Source organism: Bombyx mandarina, chromosome 03 (genome assembly GCF_030267445.1).
Source record: "Bombyx mandarina strain Sakado chromosome 03, ASM3026744v2".
Taxonomy (NCBI): Eukaryota; Metazoa; Arthropoda; class Insecta; order Lepidoptera; family Bombycidae; genus Bombyx; species Bombyx mandarina.
In genome coordinates, this window is record NC_143210.1 from 2227710 (window position 1) to 2250694 (window position 22985).

Consider the following 22985-nt stretch of genomic DNA (forward strand, 5'->3'; position numbering starts at 1 on the left):
ACTAAACCAAAAGTCCATGACTTCATTTGCAATCACGTCATTTCGTTTTTACATGAATCAGTGCGTTTTAAACACGCTCCACATTACACACACAAATATGAACGAAGACTTTAAAAACCTATTTTCCTGTTTTAGCTTAAAATGGCTGATAAACAAAATGCCCATGAGATAAGAGATCCATCAAGATACCAAACAGGTTGTTTGCACAGTAAAGATTATAATTGTAATAACTATGCGTTTATTGTATTACGTAATAAGGTATCAAATCCATTAATGACATGCACTGACACAGAGCAAATAATAATGGCGATAATAAAAGTATGGAAAGTAAACAGTTAATTAATTAAATCCTCTACTAAAACTAGACTGTGTGAATATGTCGCATTATCTCCCACATAATTTATTGAATCTAACAGCAACTCTTTGTAATTGGGACGTCATAACCTAAGGCTTGGCACGTGAAGTGTGAATATCGAATGACAAAGTTATTTGCAAAAGTACATTAAATAAGTTTAGGTGTCAGGACGAAGGCATTAACCCACCTGGTCTACAAACCTACTACTCTATTTTTGCCATAGTCAAGAATTAAACAAATTTGTTCTAAAAGCTTAATATTCAAGATTTACTTTTTGCTTAACATCATTTTTATCATTACGATTACTTACTTAAAACTAGTTTTAAGGTTTAATTTTGAGTTTTTTCTTTTCATTTTACTATTTCTGATCATTCGAATAAGTACTTTAAAGTTTTCGTGGTCACATGATCACTTAAGTATTATTCGTCTTTATTTAAATACTAGCGACCCGCCCTCGCTTCGCTTCGGAAACATTAAGTAAAACACACATGAAACCAAAAAAAAAAATAAAAAAATAAAAAAAGTAGCCTATGTTCATCAAGGACAATGTCGGCTTCTAATGGAAAAAGAATTTTTCAAATCGGTCCAGTAGTTTCGGAGCCTATTCGAAACAAACAAACAAACAAATCTTTCCTCTTTATAATATTAGTATAGATTGCGCTAACTACCGTCTGTTCTTCTATAAAAAAGATTGCCAGACTTTTAGGTTTTACACTAACAATATGCTCATTAGCACTAACTATTTACCATAAGAAAATCACTAAGCCGTTTTGTCAATGAGAAAAGATAATCAGGTTTTATTTTCAAAATACCCAATGTTACTTTCGAAATTGAAATATAGAGTATCCTTCCAAGCTTTATGTAAATAAGGTAGCATTTTTTTTATTATATATAGGTGAGTAGGTGTTAATTGATTTGTAATGTGGGCACCACAAGGTTTCATAATATGAAGACACAAAAAACAATTTATGAATGTAGGTGTATAATAATATGAGTATGAAGACGCTAACAATTTGCGTTCAAATGAGATCGTAAGCATTCCTTTCGTTGGAAATATAACATATTTTTTTTATTGCTTAGATGGGTGAACAAGCTCACAGCCTACCTAGTGTTAAGTGGTTACTGGAGCCCATATACATCTGCAACGTAAATGCGCCACCCAACTTGAGATATCAGTTCTAAGGTCTCAAGTATAGTTACAACGGCTGCTCCACCCTTCAAATCGAAACGCATTACTGCTTCACGGCAGAAATAGGCAGGGCGGTGGTAGGTACCTACCCGCGTGGACGCACAAGAGGTCCTACCACCAGTAAATAATACAAAATAATAATAATACAAAAACTGACAGTCTGTTACACTTTATTGTGTGACTGAAATTTTGATATTCCTATTTAATAATTCATAAATTGTTCTCCGTTGTTACCACGAAAACTGTACGGTATATTAAACGTCGAAAATAAACAAAAATAAAAATCGAATGGCAATAATAAATGCTAGATTAGATAGACACCTAAAAGTGGATTTAATCATGTCTATGACCAACAAAAATCGAAAGAAATAATAATTTACAAATGCTTAAGTTACAATTAGTGATCAATTCGTACGTAATATGGCCGTCAGGATCGCTTGAGTGATTCTTTAATGAAGCGGCGATTGACCATGATTAGGTTCTTCGTGGGACAAATTTTATTCTAGACTATTCTACATCTGTGTGAACGTAGTTAATGTCGGAAGTATGTTTAATCTTTGGGCACTAAATTATTAACCACAAAAACCACAAAGGTTATTGTGATCAGAAACAATTAATTAACTAATTAATTGACAAATTATTTGTATCGTATACCGTAGCCACATTCCGGCTTCTTATTAAGACGAGTATTATTATGCCAATTATAGCGAAGCAATTATGGGCTCCAATAAGTAAGGGTAGTATAGTAGGTATGTGCAAAGGATCGTGACTTTGGTCCCTGTTTTCTCTGAACGCCGGTACAGTTAAAACCACGCATGAAGTTTTTTTTTCCTTACTATGCTGATGGTCTAGCTAGAAAGACCATATCAGCGTAACCTTAACTAGTAGGTGAGCTCACGGGGCTCAAACCTGACGATGTTGGTAGTACGAACCCTTGGAAGAGCCGTGCTTCGCAGAATCTACCACCGGATCGGAAACGCGACCCACTGAGAAGATCCGACGAGAAACTCGGTGGGCTGTCTGTGTCTGTGGGTTAATTTACTCGCCGAACCCTTCGTAGCAAGCGACGTGTTCGACGAGAACGATGACCGGTGTTTGGGGTACCTAGAAGCACCGTTAGTGGATCGGGAGGATCCGAAATGCCATGTTTTGGGCGAAGTCGACTGTTAACCATTTGGTCCGCAGGATCGGCTATGTAGTTTCCGGCGGCCACAATGAGAGGATTCTCATGTCGTGCCGCTTTATCGAAGTGTACACGCCTGAAGCTCGTATGATCAGAACCATAAAAAAAATGCCCAAATGAAATACAACAACATTGAACTTTAAAATTAACTTCCCCCATAGTGTTCTCTCAACATCACGGCATTAACCTCTTCACACTAGCTTATGCAAGGCATAATGTGGTCTGGCTTTGTTAGGGGGTTGCTGGCATTGTCGCTTTGGAATTGAGACGAAAGCTCGCCTTTAACAGCAATAAATATATTAAAAATCGACAAGAATCACATAAATGCAATATTTATGCAATTATTGTTAAACTCATCATCGTAATGCCGAGAAAACAAATTTAAACAAACTACTAATAGGTTTATTAGTCACTACTGACAGTTCTATGTTTACGATAACACCGACGGTGTCACGATAAACAAGCAATAAATCGAATAATCGACAATTGTATTACATACTTCGAGAATGCAAATGAACGTGAAACAAAATACCTTCTCACGGAGCCGCGGACCGGATGAAAAACAGGTTCTTATTGCATACCAAAAGGAAATCATACCTTGTAATGATCAGTAAAAAGTAAACCATAGCGAAACGTACCTTCGTCTCCGAGAAATTCCCAAAACAAAACGAAATCACATCACTGAGCACACATAATTTATAAACTTCACTATACGTAACATAAAAGAATGTGGTTTAGAAACGTTTTTTTGAAACATTCACTGATCGTACACACGCGAGTCGGGTCGGGGTTAACACGTAACACGTCTAACCTCGTCGGAAATTCGAGCAGCACTGCCGTCTGGGCGCTCCGTTGAATATGAGCGTTGAGCGTCTCCATTCTCGAATACTACGAGCCACTGCCATTCAGGTATGTGAACAACCTCGACGGTAACATCACAGCAAATTAAAATGAGCCATAAAAACTCTAGTATAAAGTCCAGAATCAATAATCGTTCTCCCAGTGATAAGACTGCGTCGATATCAGAGCTGTGTCTAGGATTCCAAACAGAGCGAGAGGCAAAGCTTTTAATGTCGTTGTCGGAAAGGGACGAATGCTTTTCGACATCAAGATGATTGGGGCATAAATTTTTATATTCGGTTTGCAGTAAAAGCGCAGTGGAACAATGGCTTGCGTGCAGCGGAGTATTTGCCTCGGTCAACAAAAGCTAAGCTACATTGGCATTGTTTTAAATGAGCCTCCCTCAGGTTTTGTTAGCTGTCTTCGTTAGCAGAACTCTCCCCCGGGATAAGGATGAAAGTATTAATTTGCGAAGCGGGGCTTGCCAGCTTTTGATTTGCAATGAAAACCTCCCGAGACTGTGATGAAAGTAAACATAAAATTCATTTACATTATTTGTTTGCAGTGATGCTGAGCTCTGATTGATTTCAGTGGTTTTTAACACGCTCATGTTACCTTTGTATTTATGTGTATATTTATGATGTGTGATGTCGAAGAGGTCCAGATGAATTGAAAAAACATTTTTTTGTTCCTAACTATTCTAGTGACCTCAAGGGGTCATACTGCCCACTGAGTTTCTCACCTGAGTTTTTCAGTGGGTCGCGTTTTCGATCCGGTGGTAGATTCTGCGAAGCGCGGCCCTTGCTGGGGTTCGTGTTAGCAACGTCGTCAGGTTTGGGCCCCGTGAGTTCACCTACTAGTTAAGGTTACGCTGAAATACCCTCTCAAGGCTATCAGGTAGGGAAAAAAAAGGTCATAACTAGCTTCACCGGTAGTAGGTGAGCTCACGGGGCTCTAACCTGAAGAATTTTCTAAACCAGCCCTAGCAAGAGCCGTGCTTCGCAGAATCTACCACCGGATCGAAAACGCGACCCACTGAGAACATCCGGCGAGAAACTCAATGGGCTCGGTTTAAGGGTTAATTCGCTTGCCTGGCTCTTCATCCCGATAACGATGACCGGTGCTTGAGGTACCTACCTAAAAGCACCGATAGTGGATCTGGTTGATCCGAAATGGCTTGCAAATTCCGGACATCAATTACGGATGATGACGATACAATAATTTTATAGCTTCGCTCTAACATACCATAATATAAAATTTTAAATTCAAAAATATGAAAACAACTAGCGACCCGCCCTCGCTTCGCTTCGGAAACATTAAAACACACATGAAACCAAAAAAATAAAATATTTTTTTTTTTTTTAAAAAGTAGCCTATGTTCATCAGGGACAATGTCGGCTTCTAATGGAAAAAGAATTTTTCAAATCGGTCCAGTAGTTTCGGAGCCTATTCGAAACAAACAAACAAACAAATCTTTCCTCTTTATAATATTAGTATAGATTGTTAGTTCCGTTTGCTCTATGAGGGTTTTTTTGTTTTAGTTTTTAATATTACTTACATTATGATACCTGTACACGAAATATTGAATATGTTCATTTCATTCAAGTCGATTGCGAATATATTTGATTCGATTGTCAGAGATTATTTTATGGATAAACAAATATGTTACATAAGCCCTGGGTTCGTTTTCCACAGCCGTAAATATTATTGACAGCTATTAGCACTGTTTTCAAAAAAGTAGGTAATTCTCAAAGAATTACTAAAAACAACACGTCTAAATTATGTTAGGCCACTTTATATCCTTTTAACAGAAATTATTAGAGATAGCAATTTTCATATTAATTTTCTTTGGTTTCCACGGATTGTAAACCTAATTAAAACTGTTTGTGAAGCTTGATTTCGTGTTTGTCTCGTTTTTATTTCGACACGTTTTGACTGCTTTATTTGCTACTTTTCGTAGTCACGGACGACTTATAACCTTTATATGCTATGTTAGATTATAAACAGCCTAATAAAGATGTGTTCAAAATGATTTCATTAACAGTAAAGCATCACTCGCGGATAACACAGAAACTCATTCATAAAATCGGCTCCAATTTCGTGACACAAAAATGTTTTGCTAATGTACCTACCTCACACACACACTCACAACGATGAACGACTCCTTCTTAGAACGAATACATTCCTAAAATTCAAATAAAACTAGCAAAATTTCTAAGTTTGCCCAGTTATTGGATATTGTATCCACATTCTTACTAATTCTGCTGCGATTCAGTCATGTGTTCGCGTTTATTGGGGACGTATCTACCAGCCAAAGTACATTTTAACAAAACCCCACGTCTTAAGGTTCATTCTCTGTAGAAGATTTTAATTGCGACCTAAAATTCGGGGTCTTAAAGTGGATGTAGTATCCACGTTGTCATGTCCGCAGGCTTCATAAAGCACCTTACAACCAGTACACGGTGAGCTTGCATACTCTTCAATAGCAAAGTAAATATTGGTAATGTTTTTCTTAACGATACAGTGCATTTTAGCTTCTGTGCGTTAGTTTTTGTTTTTATCAGTTTTTACCCATTCTCTATAACTGGCTCTGTCCATTCTATGTTACACAGTCAATCCAACATTGGACCAAATTCAAAAGACTGCTAAAAGGTTTATTAGCCGCAATAGAATATTACAAAGTTATTGAACAAAACGTCATTGACAAAGCGAAATAGCATGTCTGTCTACGGAACTAACAACCGGGATTTCGGCGTCGCTTCATGTTGATACAGAGAATATTCTCCACACTTTTTTGTCTCCAAAGGAGTCCCCGAAAAGAAAAAAAAATCGGTACCTGCTTCACACAGTTTTTCGACGAAAAAAGTTGAGACCCCCTAGTAGCGGTAGTCTTTGAAAATGAAGAATGTAGATTACAAATTATCAAAGCCAATAAAAACGAGCAAGTTACAACGACAATTTCCCTGGTAGATAAAAAAATCATTATAAAATAAAGATACCTTAGAGACATGATTCAATGAAATGAAATAATTGGATTATAATCTCGAAACGATTGACGCGAAGCTTTCCATCTTGTCTTTCAATTTGTTTTATTATGAACTTACTATATATAGGTAGGGTGGGTACAGGTCGTCCCAAATACGTACATTCAATATGTTTAAGATAGTCACAACGAGTAATACACTAGAAACAGACTAATCAATAGTTAGAACAAAGCTATGAATCTGAAGATTAGCCCCCAATCATCGGGTCATAGTATCCTCTAATTCTTAACTTACAAATGGGCTGAGTTTACAACTTTACACCAGATTGGCCATTTACGCAATAAGCATTTCTTTTATTTACACATGTGCACATAGTCACAAAGTTGTGCTCCAATTTTAAAATAATAATGCGATAACAAAGGTACAGGTGATCTATTATTCTTTACCTGAGGAGACCTCACCCTCTCTGAGTACTAGAGAACACCTTTATAAAATGAATTAGACTTATGACCCAATTTTCAAAACCTCCCAAGATACCGTGAAAACTATAAACCATTTACTTTGTAAGCTCTTTATCCTAACTGGGATAATGATATCTCAGACGATGGTTATCCAGTCTAAAATGTCTATAGGGTCCTACCCCCTACTTGTTAGCAAAATCCATGCGAGCAGTGCTTAGGGATGTGGGATTAGGTCGAGCTTATTTAACCCAGACCCGCAAAAAATAAAATAATTAGTGACTGCCGATTAATTACCCGTACCCAAATCTGACCTCTTCCAAAAGCACTGCTGTGGAAGGAAGCGGGACCCCATCAAGTGTATTTTCCCAAGAAAGGCCACGACCCTCAGCGTTGAAGATTATCGACGCAAGGGGGAACCTGCCGATGATATCAACACAAATTTCAAGATCTTCTCAAAGATAACACATGATACAGATCGGTTTCCAATCATTTATTTCTCGTTTAAAATACAGTAAACTAAATAAGTAACTCATTCGTTGCACAAGTATCGTATTCCTGCGGTCGACCACACGGGACCTGTTCATATGACAATATCATGTTCCAGCCAGTTTTATCGCTCTATGCGATCAACATTTGCTCGTATCGGCACACGATGTTCAACAAAACGTTCATCTAAAGCATTGAGCAAATTGCGAGCAAACATTTTTAATTTTATTAATAACCCAAAACACGTCGGTTTTTTGTTGTAAGTACACGATGTTAAAGCGGCATAAATTCAAAAAAAGGTCGCGTTATTTACGCTTGTACGATACGTTCTGCGTTAAGCCTAAACGAATGGGGGTGAGGATAAATGCTTAGATAGGTACTGAATATTAAAAATACCGTGACTGGCAATAGGGGGTATCGTGAGCAGAGTATATATGTGTATATTGCGGAGAAAACTTGCATTACAGTTTGAATTGAAAAACTGCCATGGTTAATACAATTCTACCTTCGATCTCAGGTGTCATAGTGAGTGACAGTGAAATTCTTGATAGTTGATAGAAGTTCTTTATAAGGTCTATGTTCTGTATGCAGATGAATAGAGTTGTCAGCCTAACTTGACTTAGGGGAGCACAGGACCCCTATATCGAGGGGTCAATGGCTATTTGGTGGTGGTGGTTTAAGCGGCATTTTTGCAACTTTACAGGAGATCCATTTAAAGTGTTAAATTTGGAAAAAAGAGCATAACCCATAGACATGGAGCCCATAGACATCTACAACGTAAATGCGCCACCCATCTTGAGATATAAGTTCTCAAGTATAGTTACACTGTTGCGGCGAGGGTCGTGGGTTCGATTCCCACGTTGGGCAAACGCTGTGTGATGAACAGGTTTGTTTGCTCTTTGCTCTATACAAATTTGAACGTATATAAGTATGTAGGTATGTCGGTCTCTGGTACCCATAAGAGAAGGGGCCTAAATTGGGGCCGACTGACCGTGCGTGATTTGTTCCCGGGTATTTATTATTATTCTTATTCTTATTATTGTTATTTTTAAAGGTTATCTGTATATTTTAAGTATACATTTATTATTCGTCATTATTGAAAAATGTTTTGGCCCATTTTGATTTACCACTGTGTTAATAATATGACACGGCAAAACACCTGCCGTATCTTTTTCGGAATTTCTCTGGTCAGAAAAAGAATTATCTGGGGAAAACCACTTTTAGGTATAAGAATCTTTAAGGCTGATTTTCTATGTTAAATGTGTTTTTTGTGCAATAATCTTTATCTCTTCTTGTTACCAATGTAGCATACCATCCGAACATTATGTAAGGAGTGTTATAGGATGGATTCATTAGCGCGATCACAAGAATTGTCGTGCTTGTTACCACATCCATTTATCAATTGCTACAATTACTTGTAATTGTAAAACTTGCGTCAACAACAACGCAGTGAATTATATTTAGGTTTGATTCAGATGTTGAGAATGTTCGTGTATATTTTGAGAATTGTATTATAAGTTTATTTACACTTTGCAGGGGACTAAGCGATGTCATTGGTATGAACTTTGCGTAAATGTCCTGGTCTTTTTTTTTATTTAATTGATCCTATCAGAATCATATTCAATTATTTTTATTTTTATTGCGTAGATCGGTGGACGAGCTCACCTGGTGTTAAGCGGTTAACGGAGATCATAGACATCTACAACAAATGCCACCACCTACCTCGAGACTTGATTGCTAAGGTCTCAGTTTTTGCAGTGTTGCGTCTCGGTTTAAAGGGTGGGGCAGCCGTTGTAAAAAATATAAATAAAAAACTGAGATCTTAGAATTCAATTATCGAGTATTGTGATGAAATACTCGTTCAATAAATCATGATAGACAAGGTAAACGTAATATTGGTCCATAGAGTTTGTAAGGAAACATGCATCCCTTTCGAAATCGATAATATGACTATCGATTTGAAGGCAGTGGACAGGAATCGATGTATCGAGTTGCATCAGGCTTGTAGCACATAACAGCCGAAACATGTGGAACGACGATTTGGTAATTTAACCTCACGAAACAAAAAATGGTTTATCTAAGCTAACGGCACCTCATCAGGCATAGACTTGAATCAGGAGCTGGAATTAAATACACAATTAATAAATCTGAGAATCGGTGAAATAGGAGATTCGATTTAGATGTAGATATCCATCGTTCGCGAATCCTAACTAATATGTCGCATCTGGACGCGCCAACGAAGGCAAAGCATGCCACCTTTTTTTTTTTTTTTCCACAGTAGAAAATCGCCGGATCCCCACCCGCGCGGCAGGTGGGGTATGTGGGAGTTGAACCTCACTAAAAACTCCTGCCGCTCACAACCGGCGCCCTACCTCGGACCGGGCCGGAGCCCAGTCGGGGCTATTGAAACGGTGGGACAGGGTTGACGCAGAGCACATTACATCCATCCCACCGTCCCACGGACGCCGGACCGGTGGCCGCCAGCGACACGACCACCGGTTCCCTCGTTCAGCGGGCCGAGAGCCCGCTTTGATGGCGCCGCGTTACACCTTCCCCCAGAGCGGTCGGGGGAACGCGGTCTACCATCACCCGGCTTCCTATTGCGGGTGAGCGTGCAGAGCACGCCCCCCCTCGTCTGGGTCCCTCCCCGCACAAAACGGGTGGGACCCCTAGCTCTTAGGGGGCCAGGTCACGGATACGACCCCGGTCCCGACCCCCTGCTCGGCGGCGGCGGGTTTCTGCGTAGTGAGGAGAGCTTTCCCTCACTCGCCCCGCCGCCTCCTTCTGCGAGATGGTGCACTCGCAGAAGTCGAGCATAGCCTTCCATGACTCATCGCTGCCAAGCATCGACGCCACGACGCCAGGCAGCGACAAGTCAGGTCCTATCTTTGCGACCAGGACACGGCGCTGCACCTCCCAAGCGGGGCAGACAGCGAGCGTATGCTCCGCCGTGTCCAGGTCGTGTCCACAATGGTGACACCTCGTCGTCGGCTCAGCCCCTATCCGGCGCAGGTACTTCCCGAAGCATCCGTGCCCGGTCAGCACCTGCACCAGACGAAAGGTGAGACGTCCCTCGCCACGATTCACCCAGTCATCAAAGACCGGGCAAACCACCTCGACGGTCCGTAGCCCCCACGTGGGGTTGGCCAATCGCCTCGACCACGACTCGAGCACGGACCGCCGAGAATGGGCCTTCCGCGCCCGCAGCTCACTTTCGGAAAAGCATGCCACCTAGTGAATGCTAGCTGGAACTAAACACACAATTAATAAATCTGAGAATCGGTGAATAGGAGATTTAGATGTAGATATCGAACACCAGCCAGATGGTCAGATCTAGCAAGACAGGCACTTGGTGGTAGTCTGTACCATGCAGTCCATGCCACCCATGATCGAACACATTGGAAGTACGTCACATGTGGTCGCGACCCTCAGTAGTGAGAGAACGATATAGAAGAGAGATCCATCGTTCGCGAATCCTACTAATATGTCGTATCCGGACGCGACAAACGAAGGCAAAGCACGCCACCAAGTGGATGCGAGCCGCAAATATTCGTCAAACATCGGCTCACTTCGGGACACTTCGGGTGGTGCACTTCGGCAGAGTCGAGGTGTCATCGCTCGGGTTAAATCGAAGCACATTCGTTGCGTGACTTAGGAAGAGTGAAGACATCTCGGAATTTATATCGTTTCGTGCTGCGCAATCTCGTTGCACGACTACCCACCATACGCCTACTATGTGAAGAAATAATGAAGGTATCGGCCCATCCAGCGATAAATATTCAAAATCCACGCAAAAACTAAAAAGTACTAGATGAATTTTGAACAAATTTCACTATTTAATAGCCTCTGAATAAAACAAAGGCTAAAAATTAGAATGATTGTCGTGTAACAGATGGCGTGCAAATAGTTTAAAAAATGTGACTTTTTTTATACATACGAGAACAACAGTCTTAAATACTAAATGCACATTATCTATGGTGTTACTAACGTGTAAAAGGGCTTAATTAGTATGTATTTTAATTTAAACAAAAAACATATTAATTAAAAGCTCAAGCTAGCAACACCTCTTGTGTCATAGATGCCGGAAAAATACACATAAACATTGACCAAAAAGGGATCAAGTACTAACTAGCCTGAATTAAAAAGAAGGATTTCAACTAAAAAACGAATTCTGATTTTCCAATCGAAATGTTTTTACTTAAAGAGTCGATAAAAAAATATTAGCTATACAATATGCAATATAAAGATCTCATTTAAACTTTAGAAAAACAGAATAAGTTGAAACAAGGTCGAAATAAAAGCGAACACCTTATTTATTTAAATAGCAAATGGCTTTGAGACAATTGTTTAATATCTCGGATCTTTTCCTCGTCCCGAAAATTTTTCTCAAACAACTGGAGTTCGTAACTTGAATTTATTCAAATGGACGGCCATCACTCAAATGACGGTACCCATTCAGATATCAAGAGAAAGAAGCCGGGGTTGCCAAAGTTAAAACTTTTCTGTTAAGGTGTATATTTTTTTGTAAATCATTGTTATGGTTCTATTTGTTTTTAAAGTTTAATAAGCCGACTTAACCTAATAAGTGTATGGCTCTAATAAAATATAAATAAAAAAAACAAAATTCCATTGCACATTTGATATGCATAGTTTCCTTGTTGAAATAAGCGCTGGTAACCACTCACCATCAGGCCGTACTTTCATTTGCCTGCAAGGGCAATAGAAAATAAAAAAGAACTGTTCAGCCAATATCATAACATAAAGTAATATAGAAGCGTCCACGACCTAATCGGTAAGACACTTGCTGTATCAGTATATGGTGATGCGGCTATTTGGGCGTTTGAAACCAGAAGGTCGAAAGTAACAATAACGTGTAAAAACATTAATGGTGTCATAATTACTGGTAGGGAATATTGTGAATACGCACGGGTAGGTACCACGATCAGTATCATTCAAACCGAAACGCATATTTGCTTCACTGCAGAAACAGGCTGATAGTAGCCACCCTTGCGAGCTTAAAATACGTCCTACATTAAGCCGGTTGGCATACAAATAACGCTCGTCCCTATTAGCCGGTTAATCTCTTAGTATAGCCTTTACAACGTCTACTAAAGCTAATCTACATTACTACTGTATACAGTCTTTCTCGTACGTGTTTTTGTGTTACCACTGAAACTCGGGAGCGCTTAAGATGTCGAATGTGTTTACGGGACACTTTTAGAACGCTTTTTTTTTAATTGTAATTAGTAGAAAACAATGCATAGCCACTAGCCAAGAACAGATTTACCTGTTCCTAATATAACTGCCGTCTACCAGTGACTGTGTCGCGGGCATCAGCGCTGACATATCGGTAACTAACTAAAATTGAAAATCGTGGTAAGAACGCGTAGAATAACAATGTAGATACAGTTCTCGCCGAATCTTCTCAGTGAGTTGCGATTCCAATCCGTTGGTAGATTCAGTGAAGCACTCCTCTCGCTAGATCTGGTGTTAGTAAATTTTCTCAGGTTGAGCCCATGAGCTCACCTACCAGTCCGTGAGTAGTTACTCCTTAAGCTACCAATCATTAGGAAAAAAAAGAATGCTTAAAATGTAGGTAGCTGTATAATTTAAATATTTAAAAGCAAAAAGGAATTCATAATATTTATAATACATCACAAAAATTCCTATAATTCCCGATATTTTTAAACACGCCAACACTGTCTAAAGAATGCCATTCAATCCCAGAGCCACATAAAACTTGATGCATTTAAATTCTGACTTCAACGTACTAGGTTCCTAGAAGATTCTGGATACAAATCTAAAAATAGACTTATAGAAATACAGAATAGAATAGAGATAGTATGACAGAAAAAAAAAATTGTTTTCTTCTCTTGGTTTTAAATGAGACAATAAAAATATAAGAAGAGTTCTTAAATGACGATATGTTTGAACATTTCAACGACACTCGTGAATACAGAAAGTATATGAATTGCGTGACTCAGACGTTTTGTTGGTCGTGGCGTATTGGAAATACATAATAATATGTCTCTGACTATTTGGAAATTTTCGTGTTCATAAAAATATTTTATTTTCAATTCAAGATCGGACATAAATATTTTTTTAAATCTCCTTTTGTTTATATTGTTGAAATTTTTTATAGGCGATCTCTAAAACTTTGTATACTGTCTACTAAATGAATTTAATAAACCGTCAAACTATGGTGTAACATACCTAACTAACCGGAAAAAAATATTCCAAATTACCGTTTGAATATTTATAGCACACTATTATCCAACAACTAAATTTGATTAGTCGTTTTTAATTGATATGTTTAATATTTTAAATTATTAAAATACCATCGTTTTACTATTTGATCGGATTTTTATATACTACTAGCTGACCCGGCAGACTTCGTAGTGCCTCAATCGATAAATAAAAGACCTCAACTTTTGTTTAAGATAAAGTTAAAACAAACAAAAGGAATCCGTCCGACGGGGGACACGTCAAAGGGAAAACAAAATTGTTATTTTTATTTAATTCCGAGAATTTTCATATTTTTATACCTTTTAAACCTTCTCTGGACTTCAACAAATAATTCAAGACCAAAATTAGCCAAATCGGTCAAGCCGTTTTCATGTTATGTCGTGACAACGGAAAACGGGTTTCATTTTTATATATATAGATAAAGAAGAAGGTTAATATAAGAGAAAATGTAAAAGAACTATTTTGTCTTTTTTAAGAAAGAAAAAAAATGATATTTTGAAAGAAATAATAATAATAATATATAACAGTAATTTATATATGTATTTCTCTCTTAAAGGTATAATACAAATACAAATAGAAATTAACCTTATACCTAATTTATTTTGTAAGCCTTTGAAAGAGCTGAAGTCTTTACTACGTTCAAAGACCTGTATTTTTTTTTCTCTTGTAGGCAGACGATCATACGGTCTAACTGATGGTGAGAGTGGTTGCCGTCGCCTATGGACTTCAGCAATTCCAGGGACAAACTCAAAACGCTGCCTACTAAATTAAATTACTATTATTGATCTCCAGGCTCCCTCCTTCTTAAGATAGATTAAGTTAGGTTAAGTCGTGTGAACAGATATCGCGGACTAGTGTTGAGAGATCGTTAGGTGTTATCATTTAAATAAGTCATTATGCGTGTGCGTGTGCGTGTGCGTGTGCGTGTGCGTGTGCGTGTGCGTGTGCGTGCGTGCGTGCGTGCGTGCGTGCGTGCGTGCGTGCGTGCGTGCGTGTGTGTGTGTGTGTGTGTGTGTGTGTATAAAATATACTGTCTTCGTCAATAGTTACTAAAAAAAATCCTTTCAATAACAACAGAAACTGTACTTAACTGTTACCTATGTCTTTGCCTATTTATCTACAAATAAAATAGTGAGCTATTTTTTTATTTTTTCTCTACCTCATCATTGGTATCCTAAGCGGCTACACTCTTAACTTCGAGCATATCGGTAGGTGAGCTCACGGACTCAATCTTCGAGAATTCCTAACACTAACCCTAGCAAGGGCAGTGCTTTGCTGAATCTATTCCCGGATCAGAATCGCGACCCACTGAGAAGATCCGGCGAGGAACTCAGTGGATTGTGTTTATGGGATTTTTTTTGTGGGGCAGCCGTTGTAAGCATACTTGAGACCTTAGAACTTATATTTCAAGGTGAGTCGTGCATTTACTTTATAGATGTCTATGGGCTCCAGTAACCACTTAACACCAGGTGGGCCGTGAGCTCGTCCACTCGCTTAAGCTATAAAAAAAAACTCATAAATTTCATTAGGCTTAATTGTCTATTAAAGCTGAACAATGAAGACAATGCAACACGTACGCTCATTTATATTATATTAAAACTACCACTATAGTGTTATTAAAGATTCTTTTGTCAACACATCTTATGTAGCACAGCCCGAAACGAGATCTGAACAAACAGAACGGGTTCGGAGGGTGTCAAACGATGGTTCACGACGAAACACGTTCAGACAAGTGCATCCGAGAGGCACACAATACACGTGTAAACATAACTTGATGCACCGACGGAAATAGCGGATGGAATCTGACGGACGGCTTTGTCGGACGGCATTGTGTTTATCAATAACAAACTGAAATCTCTTTTTTTTCTACCTAAGCTGATAGCCTTGAGAGGCTATTTTAGCGTAAGCTTAGCTAGTAGGTGAGCTCGCGGGACTCAAGCCAGAGTGATGCTAATTGACCCTAGCAAGAGCAATGCTTCGCAAAATCTACTACCGGATCGGAAACCCACTGAGAAGATCCGGCGAGAAACTCAGTGGGCTGCGTCTGTGGGTTAATTTACTCGTCGAGCCCTTTGTCGTAAGCGACGGGTTCGACGAGGACGGTGACCAGTGCTTGTGGTACCTACCTAAAAGCACCGTTAATGGATCGGGAGGATCCGTAATGACGTGTTTTGGGCGACATCAACTGAAATTTCTGTGACCTGTCTGTTGTCCTATGCCCCTACAAAACAGTTTAATTAGGTTGATAATCTGACGACCCGCCGCCTTTAACCCATTTTATTTATTTATTGCATAGACGGGTGGACGAGCTCACAGCCCACTTGGTGTTAAGTGGTTACCGGAGCCCTTATACATCTATAACGTAAATGCCGCCAACCACCTGAGATATGAGTTCTAAGGTCTCAGTATAGTTACAACGGCTGCCCCACCTTTCAAACCGAAACGCATTATTGCTTCACGGCAGAAAGGGGCAGTGTGGTGGTACCTATCCGTGCGGACTCACAAGAGGCCTTACCACCGGTAATTACGTAAATTATAATTAAGCTTGTTTGATTTTCATGACACGATGTTATTCCTTCACCGTGGAAGTCAATCGTGAACATTTGTTAAGTAAGTAATTCATTAGAAAAATTGGTACCCGCCTGCGGGAATCGAACACCGTTGCATCCCTAGATGCAGCAGACGTCTTTAAGCCACGACGACCTTTTTTAAATGGTAGATTTTGTAATTGGTAGATCCTATGATAGGATTGTTGGCGCCGTTGCGATGAGATGTTGGGTGCAAGGCTTATATCAATAAGAGTGGACTGTATTTTAAAGCTGGTTTATTAATCGGATCAAAGTTAGTACAGTTTTACGGGACCGACAATGATTGCGTTTTTCGTCGATGCACGTCGTTTTATTTTGTCACTCCACGCCTCTCCCCCGCTTCCGCCGCGGTGAGGAAAATAGGGTTGCTATGTTTCGAACAGGATAATAGTCTCAAATACAAATGGAATTTGTGGTAGTGTTTCGTTAGCAACTAATTATACTTCTCTCGTCAGCTGTTCAACGTTTGATTATATTTTACTATTTCTAAATAGCCATTAAACTGTCATCATGGTATTATAAATGTTGAAAGTTATTGGGTCTGGGGAAATTAATAAGTTCGTTGACTCAATCCGAAGCTCGTTTATGTACTTTGAACTTTTCACACTCTTCGGAGCTTTTTTTGAATAGGTAAATTAATGAAATAACAGTCGCGAAGTTCGTTCAGTTTTCGTTTAATGGCCATTTTTTGGTTTAAACTTTAAATATTAGTCCTAAAACGTTTTAATACATCTCAATTACCGCCGTCTGGTGTAGTGGTAAGTGACATGGTCACTACATAAGGGGGTCGCGGCTTCGAATCCCGCCTAGGGAAGATATTTGTATGATAAATATAAATGTCTTTTCCAGGGTTATGGATGTATATTAAATATATGTATGTGTATAATAAAAATCTTACATTTATTTCCGTTATCTGGTACCTGTAACACAAGCTCTTTACGAACTTATCACGGGACCAGTTAACGTGGCGTGGTATTTAGTAAATATTTAATTTTAATTTAATTTTAATTGTATATGAACCATTAATATTTTCGAGAACAAATGTAATTGCTCCTTATTGTTGAAAACAGACCAATTAAATTGAGTCACTTCGGGCGTGGTTTAACAAGTTATTAGTCCAGTTAGGGGTTCTCTAAGATATCAGAAAGTAAATATAGCCAAATACACCTTGAAACTTCAAGCCTCACCACTGATGTTCTAATTGTCCCATCCCTCCATGCAGAACGCATGATTGGTTTGCAAAACAGACGCCAAGAAGATCTTGCGGGTCGACATTATTTATTGACTTAACACAAGAGAAAATCCTGGAACTGTTATTTTTTTTTATTGCTTAGATGGGTGGAGGAGCTCACAGCCCACCTCGTATTAAGTGGTTACTGGAGCCCATAGACATCCACGACGTAAATGCGCCACCCACCTTGAGATATAAGTTCTAAGGTCTTAGTATAGTTACAACGGCTTTCCCGCCCTTCAAATCGAAACGCATTACTGCTTCACGGCAGAAAGAGGCAGGGTAGTGGTACCTACCCGCGTGGACTCACAAGAGGTCCTACCACCAGTAAAATGTGTTAAATGTGGAAATGAATTATGGATGAATTATGAGAATGGAGTAAGAGAAGCTATGGTATCTCCGTGTACCCTGATGATTAGTTAGGTTGTATGAAAAGCTCCATGTCCTCTCAAAATCACTGAAGATTTGAACAAAAAATTATGTCGATGGGTTCAGATGTGTTTTTTTTCTGTTTATTCCCGCATATTGTGCCGCCGCGTATTGGTAAGTTTCTGTCTCTCTCTAATGCGAGTGCTAGACGAGGATAAACGTTCATCGTATGTCCATAACTTAACCAGTGCGCCTAGTGCGAGTTTTTTAACGTTCTCGATCGCGTAAAAGTTAACTCAAATTTGTATGCAATTTGGAAAAGCGCCCCTGAGGGCAAACGTAGCCAAATGTTCCAAATGCATACAAATTTGATTTAACTTTTACGCTATCGAGAATGTTAGAAAACTCGCACTAAGCACGCAGTCCTACTCACTCTTAAAACTTTCATAATGAAATTCAAACAAATAAAATATAAATATAACTACTGATACCATGCACCGCATGCTTTTTTTCACAATAACATCATTTTTTTGTACACTATTTTTAATTCAAATTTATTAAAATTTTATTTGTATTTTTAGTTGGATTTTCGATAAAAGCGTATTTTGTTTTTTTAAACTATTATTTATTTTTCCTTTTTAGTTAAATTTCAAATTTTTGAATTTTTTTTTAAATATTGAATTGTCTTCGGTCCTTGATAAGTATACCAAATTTCGGTTTGATCCAATGTTTTGAAGGGGGTCAAAAGCATCTTCAAAGATTCCGTTACAAACATACATACGTCTGAAGCTAATAAAAGCGAATTAAAAACAAGACATTTTGGATGTATTCAAATATAAAATAATTAAAATTATTTCCACGAACGACTCTATTGTGATCACGGAAGCTGTATAGTATTCGAAACGTTGCGAATAATATCGAGGGCTGAAAAGCTATTTAGTTCAAGCGATATTTCCCTTAATACGCGACATTATTCTTTGTAATTAAAGGTGCGTTTTATTTTGTATTAGCATCAGTAATTCGATGTTTTTAATTGAACTTTATGTTTACCCCATTCAAATAGACGAAAAAGTGTTTTTGTTATTATATTTTTCCACTTTAAATAACTGTTTTGAAGTCGTCGTAGCCTAAGAGATAAGAGGTCCGGTGCATTCGTGTTGAACGATGCACCGGTGTTCGAATCTCAGGCGGGTACCAATTTTTCTAATGGAATACGTATTCAACAAATGTTCACGATTTACTTCCACGGTGACGGAATAACATCGTGTAATAAAAATCAAACCCGCAACATTATAAGCGCTGTGTTAATTATGTTTGCGACTCGGAAAAACCGCAGAAAATACTTTACAATTTTTAAACCACATAAACTTATAATAGTAAATTGCGATGTACCGTGAAAATAAACGAGAACATGCTGAAAACTAATTAATAACAAGCCGTCTAGCTAAAGGACGCACGGACTTTTTATTTCAAAGTACCTTCTTTTTTTCCAAAAGCCCGTAATTAGCTGAGCACGACTCCCTAACTTTAGGCTCTGTTTTATTGTCCAACCCTTTGACGTCCTAGCTGGTATAGTTACGAATGAAGTTGTTTGATTTATTTTTTGGTTTATTACAATTCGGGCCGATTAAATGGGAGAATCTATGAGTACATTCGATCCAGCTATTAGTCTGGTAGCGAGACGAGTCTAAAGTCGAATAAGGAGTTGTTGTCTGCATGTTTTTTCGCTATTCGATGGCAACTTAAGGAACTAATCTAGCTACATCCAGACGGACTCAACTTGAGAGAATTTGCTAACATTAGCCCTAGCAAGAGAAGCGCTTCGCAGAATCTACCACCGGATCTGAATCACGATCCACTGAAATGATCCAGCGAGAGCAGTGTCTACATTATTATTCAACGAATTCTTACCACGGTTTTAAATTTTAGGAAGTTCCGATATGCTGATGCCCGCGCCACGGTCACTGGTAGACTTCAAGTATATCAGGAGCAGATAAATCTGTTCTTGTATAGTACCCACGCATTGTTTTCTACTAAATCTAATAATAGCGGAGAAGATCAGGCAAGAAACTCAATGGGCTGTCTGTTTGTTAGTTGTGTTAGTTGAGGACGGTGGCCGGTTTTTGAAGAGCCTAAAAACACCGGAAGTGGATCGGGGGATCCGCCAAGACATATTTTAGGCGACGGCAGCTTTGCGTTGCCCCGTCGCGTCGCCTGGGTTGGATATGTAATTTTATGTTCTGATGAGTCTGCACGGGTAGGTGTCACGGCTCTACCTAATTCTGCTGTGAAGTTGTCACGTGTTGCTTTGCAGAACGGCACAGCTGTTATATTGAGCTTTCGACCTCATGACTCAAGATGAGAGCTAACTTTCGCGACATTACCAAAAAAAAACAAAAACTTCTAGTCGCTAAAATGACAATAGAGAGCTCTAAATAAATCAAAAAGAATAAAGAAAAATATGCTGAATTAAGCGAGACCCTTTTGTATTCATTTCAGAGCAGTCTGGCTTATATTTAATAGCTTCGAAATATCTTTGCAATAATACGCCGAGTTTGTAAGGCGTGGGCCGATCTTAAAGATGTCGGTGAGTGGGGTGGGGTGGGGTTATCAGAAAGAAAGAAAAAATAACGGAGTTGCAATTGTTTCTATAAATTTCAACAGCACACGCTTTGTAATAAATCCGACATATTTCGATTAGTCAAAATTGCTTGGATGAGTTTTGGATGAAAGCGAAAAAAATTTACAATAATTTTATCTCCTTGTAATACAGATCGAAATAAAATTATTATATGTATGTATATATATCTCGGAGAGGTCTTTAATCTAGAAACTGATTGTCAATGCAGAGTCTGCCATGTTGAGTAGGTATAAGAGCTGAGTATAAGAGGTTGTTCATTCGACCGACCGGACTATCCCGGTGAGTTTGTCGCTGAATCTTCTGAGGAGGTCGCGATTCCGATCCGGTGGTAGGTTCTGCGAAGCACGGTTCTTGCTAGGGTTCGTGTTAGCAATGTCGTCAGGTTTGAACCACGTGAGCTCACCTACTAGTGGTACGGTCAAATAGCCTCTCAAGGCTATCAGCACAGGCAGGAAAAAAAAGAGAATGGTATCTTACAGCATAGATAATAAGTGTCTACGTAATAATCTACGGAATTTATTGTCTATGGCATGACTTCACGTTCGCCCGCCATAACACACGCAGCTCCATTCAGTGTTACCCGCTCATAATTAAAATTACCATTTAGTCGAATAGTAGGCAATCAATCGTTTACAAAAAAAAAAAACAGATTTATTCATCAACGATATTAAAAATAAGAAAATTAATTACAAGTCTCAAAATTAATTAATTTGTCATTATTTAAAAATGTCACGCTCCGTTATATCTATCAACGAATACTATAAGTGTAGATGTAGGCAACCAACAAACAGCACGAGCGCAGTCACTGAACTTTTCGCAAACAAAATTAAATTTGCGAGTTTTACAGGCATTCGATCGCGTAATTACGGACGGCTGTAGAGTTTGTGATCGCATTGGAATTAGATTACAGAGTAATTAAAATTTCTAAGCTTCCGAAACTTTTTTCGGTTTACGCTTCGCCTTTGCTATTCAAGTTAATTGTTATTTTTTTTGGATGAAAGGATTACGGTTGGCCCGGACGCCTTGCTGCATAAGCTAGGGTGGCTGAATGAACCAAAAGACTCAGGGGGAGGTTCCCCAAGCGTCGCTTAAAAGTTGAAGCTCACCATTCGATTGGAATAGTTATTATCTTTTTTTTTTATTGCCTATATGTGTGGACGAGCTCACAGCCCACCTGGTGTTAAGTGGTTACTGGAACCCATAGACATCTACAACGTAAATGCGCCACACACCTTGAGATAAGTTCTAAGGTCTCAGTATAGTTACAACGGCTGCACCACCCTTCAAACCGAAACGCATTACTGCTTCACAGCAGAAATAGGCGGGGCGGTGGTACCTACCCGTGCGGACTCACAAGAGGTCCTACCACCAGTAAGTTAATCGCTATGAAATGATTCTGCGAGACTCGGCGGCTATATTAATGAAATATGTTACAATTTCAATTTCAAAAACGATCAAATGAATCAAAACGCGTTGAATCTAGGAATAATATTAGATTAAAATGGACAGGGTGGCGTAATCTAGTATTGTAAGTTCCCTAACTATTTGTCTAAACTCACTGTTCCATTTTTATCAGCTTAATTATATTATTCCTTCGTCGTGGAATTCGATCATGAACATATATGAGGTACCTACCTACTATAAATATGAGGTATGTATTTATTAAGATCAACTGGAGCCTGGCTGCGAAGTTTGAGCCTCGGAATAGCCGCATCACTCGATTTTTTTTTAATGTAGGATTACTGGTTGCCCTGAGGCCTTTCCAGTTTTAACAGGACAGGTGGACTATTACTGGTGGTAGGACCTCTTGTGAGTCCGCACGGGTAGGTAACGCTACCCTGCGTATTTCTGCCATGAAGCAGTAATGCGTTTTGGTTTGAAGGGTGGGGCAGCCGTTGTAACCATACTGAGACCTTAGAACTTATATCTCAAGGTGGGTGGCGCATTTACGTTGTAGATTTCTATGGGCTCTAGTAACCACTTAACATCAGGTGAGCTGTGAGCTCATCTATACATGTAAGTAATAAAAATAAAGAATAGCAAGGGCTCAGCCATGAGGGAGGAATTTGCTAACAGCTGGCCGAGTTTCTCTGGAGGAGACCTAACAACTAAAGGGTAGCTGCTTCGCGCATGAATCTACTACCGGATCGGAATCGCGACCCGCTAAGCAGATCCGGCGAGAAACTCAGCGGGCTGATGCATGGGTTAGATTCATGTCGAACTATTTGCCTAAGCCTGCTCCTAGTGCTAGAGCTGAAGATGTCCAATGCAAGAGTTATTGGATCTAATGGATCCGTAACCACGACATCGCCCGATACGAGTACGCCGGGCGTCTTAAGCTTTTGGTCAAGACGACTTCAGTCGCGATGGCATTCGAGAATGAGAATTAATACCCGAATCCAATCACCCGTA

General features: G+C 39.1%; 1 protein-coding gene and 1 long non-coding RNA gene across 5 annotated transcripts in view; one reads left to right on the top strand and one right to left on the bottom strand.

Moving 5' to 3' along the window:
- The window catches only part of LOC114250780 (rho-related GTP-binding protein RhoN), a 125749-nt gene extending 122166 nt beyond the window's left edge, over window positions 1–3583 (bottom strand). For 2 of the 4 annotated variants that reach the window (XM_089739204.1, XM_089739200.1), the window contains exon 1: window positions 3366–3581. The gene's annotated coding sequence lies outside the window, so the exon portion shown is untranslated. Of the gene's footprint in view, window positions 1–3365 lie in introns of all 4 variants that reach the window. The other 2 variants (XM_089739209.1, XM_089739189.1) reach the window with 2 other exon arrangements.
- LOC149503237 (uncharacterized) overlaps window positions 1–22985 on the top strand; it is a 137049-nt gene that overhangs the window by 108902 nt on the left and 5162 nt on the right. The window lies entirely within an intron of this gene.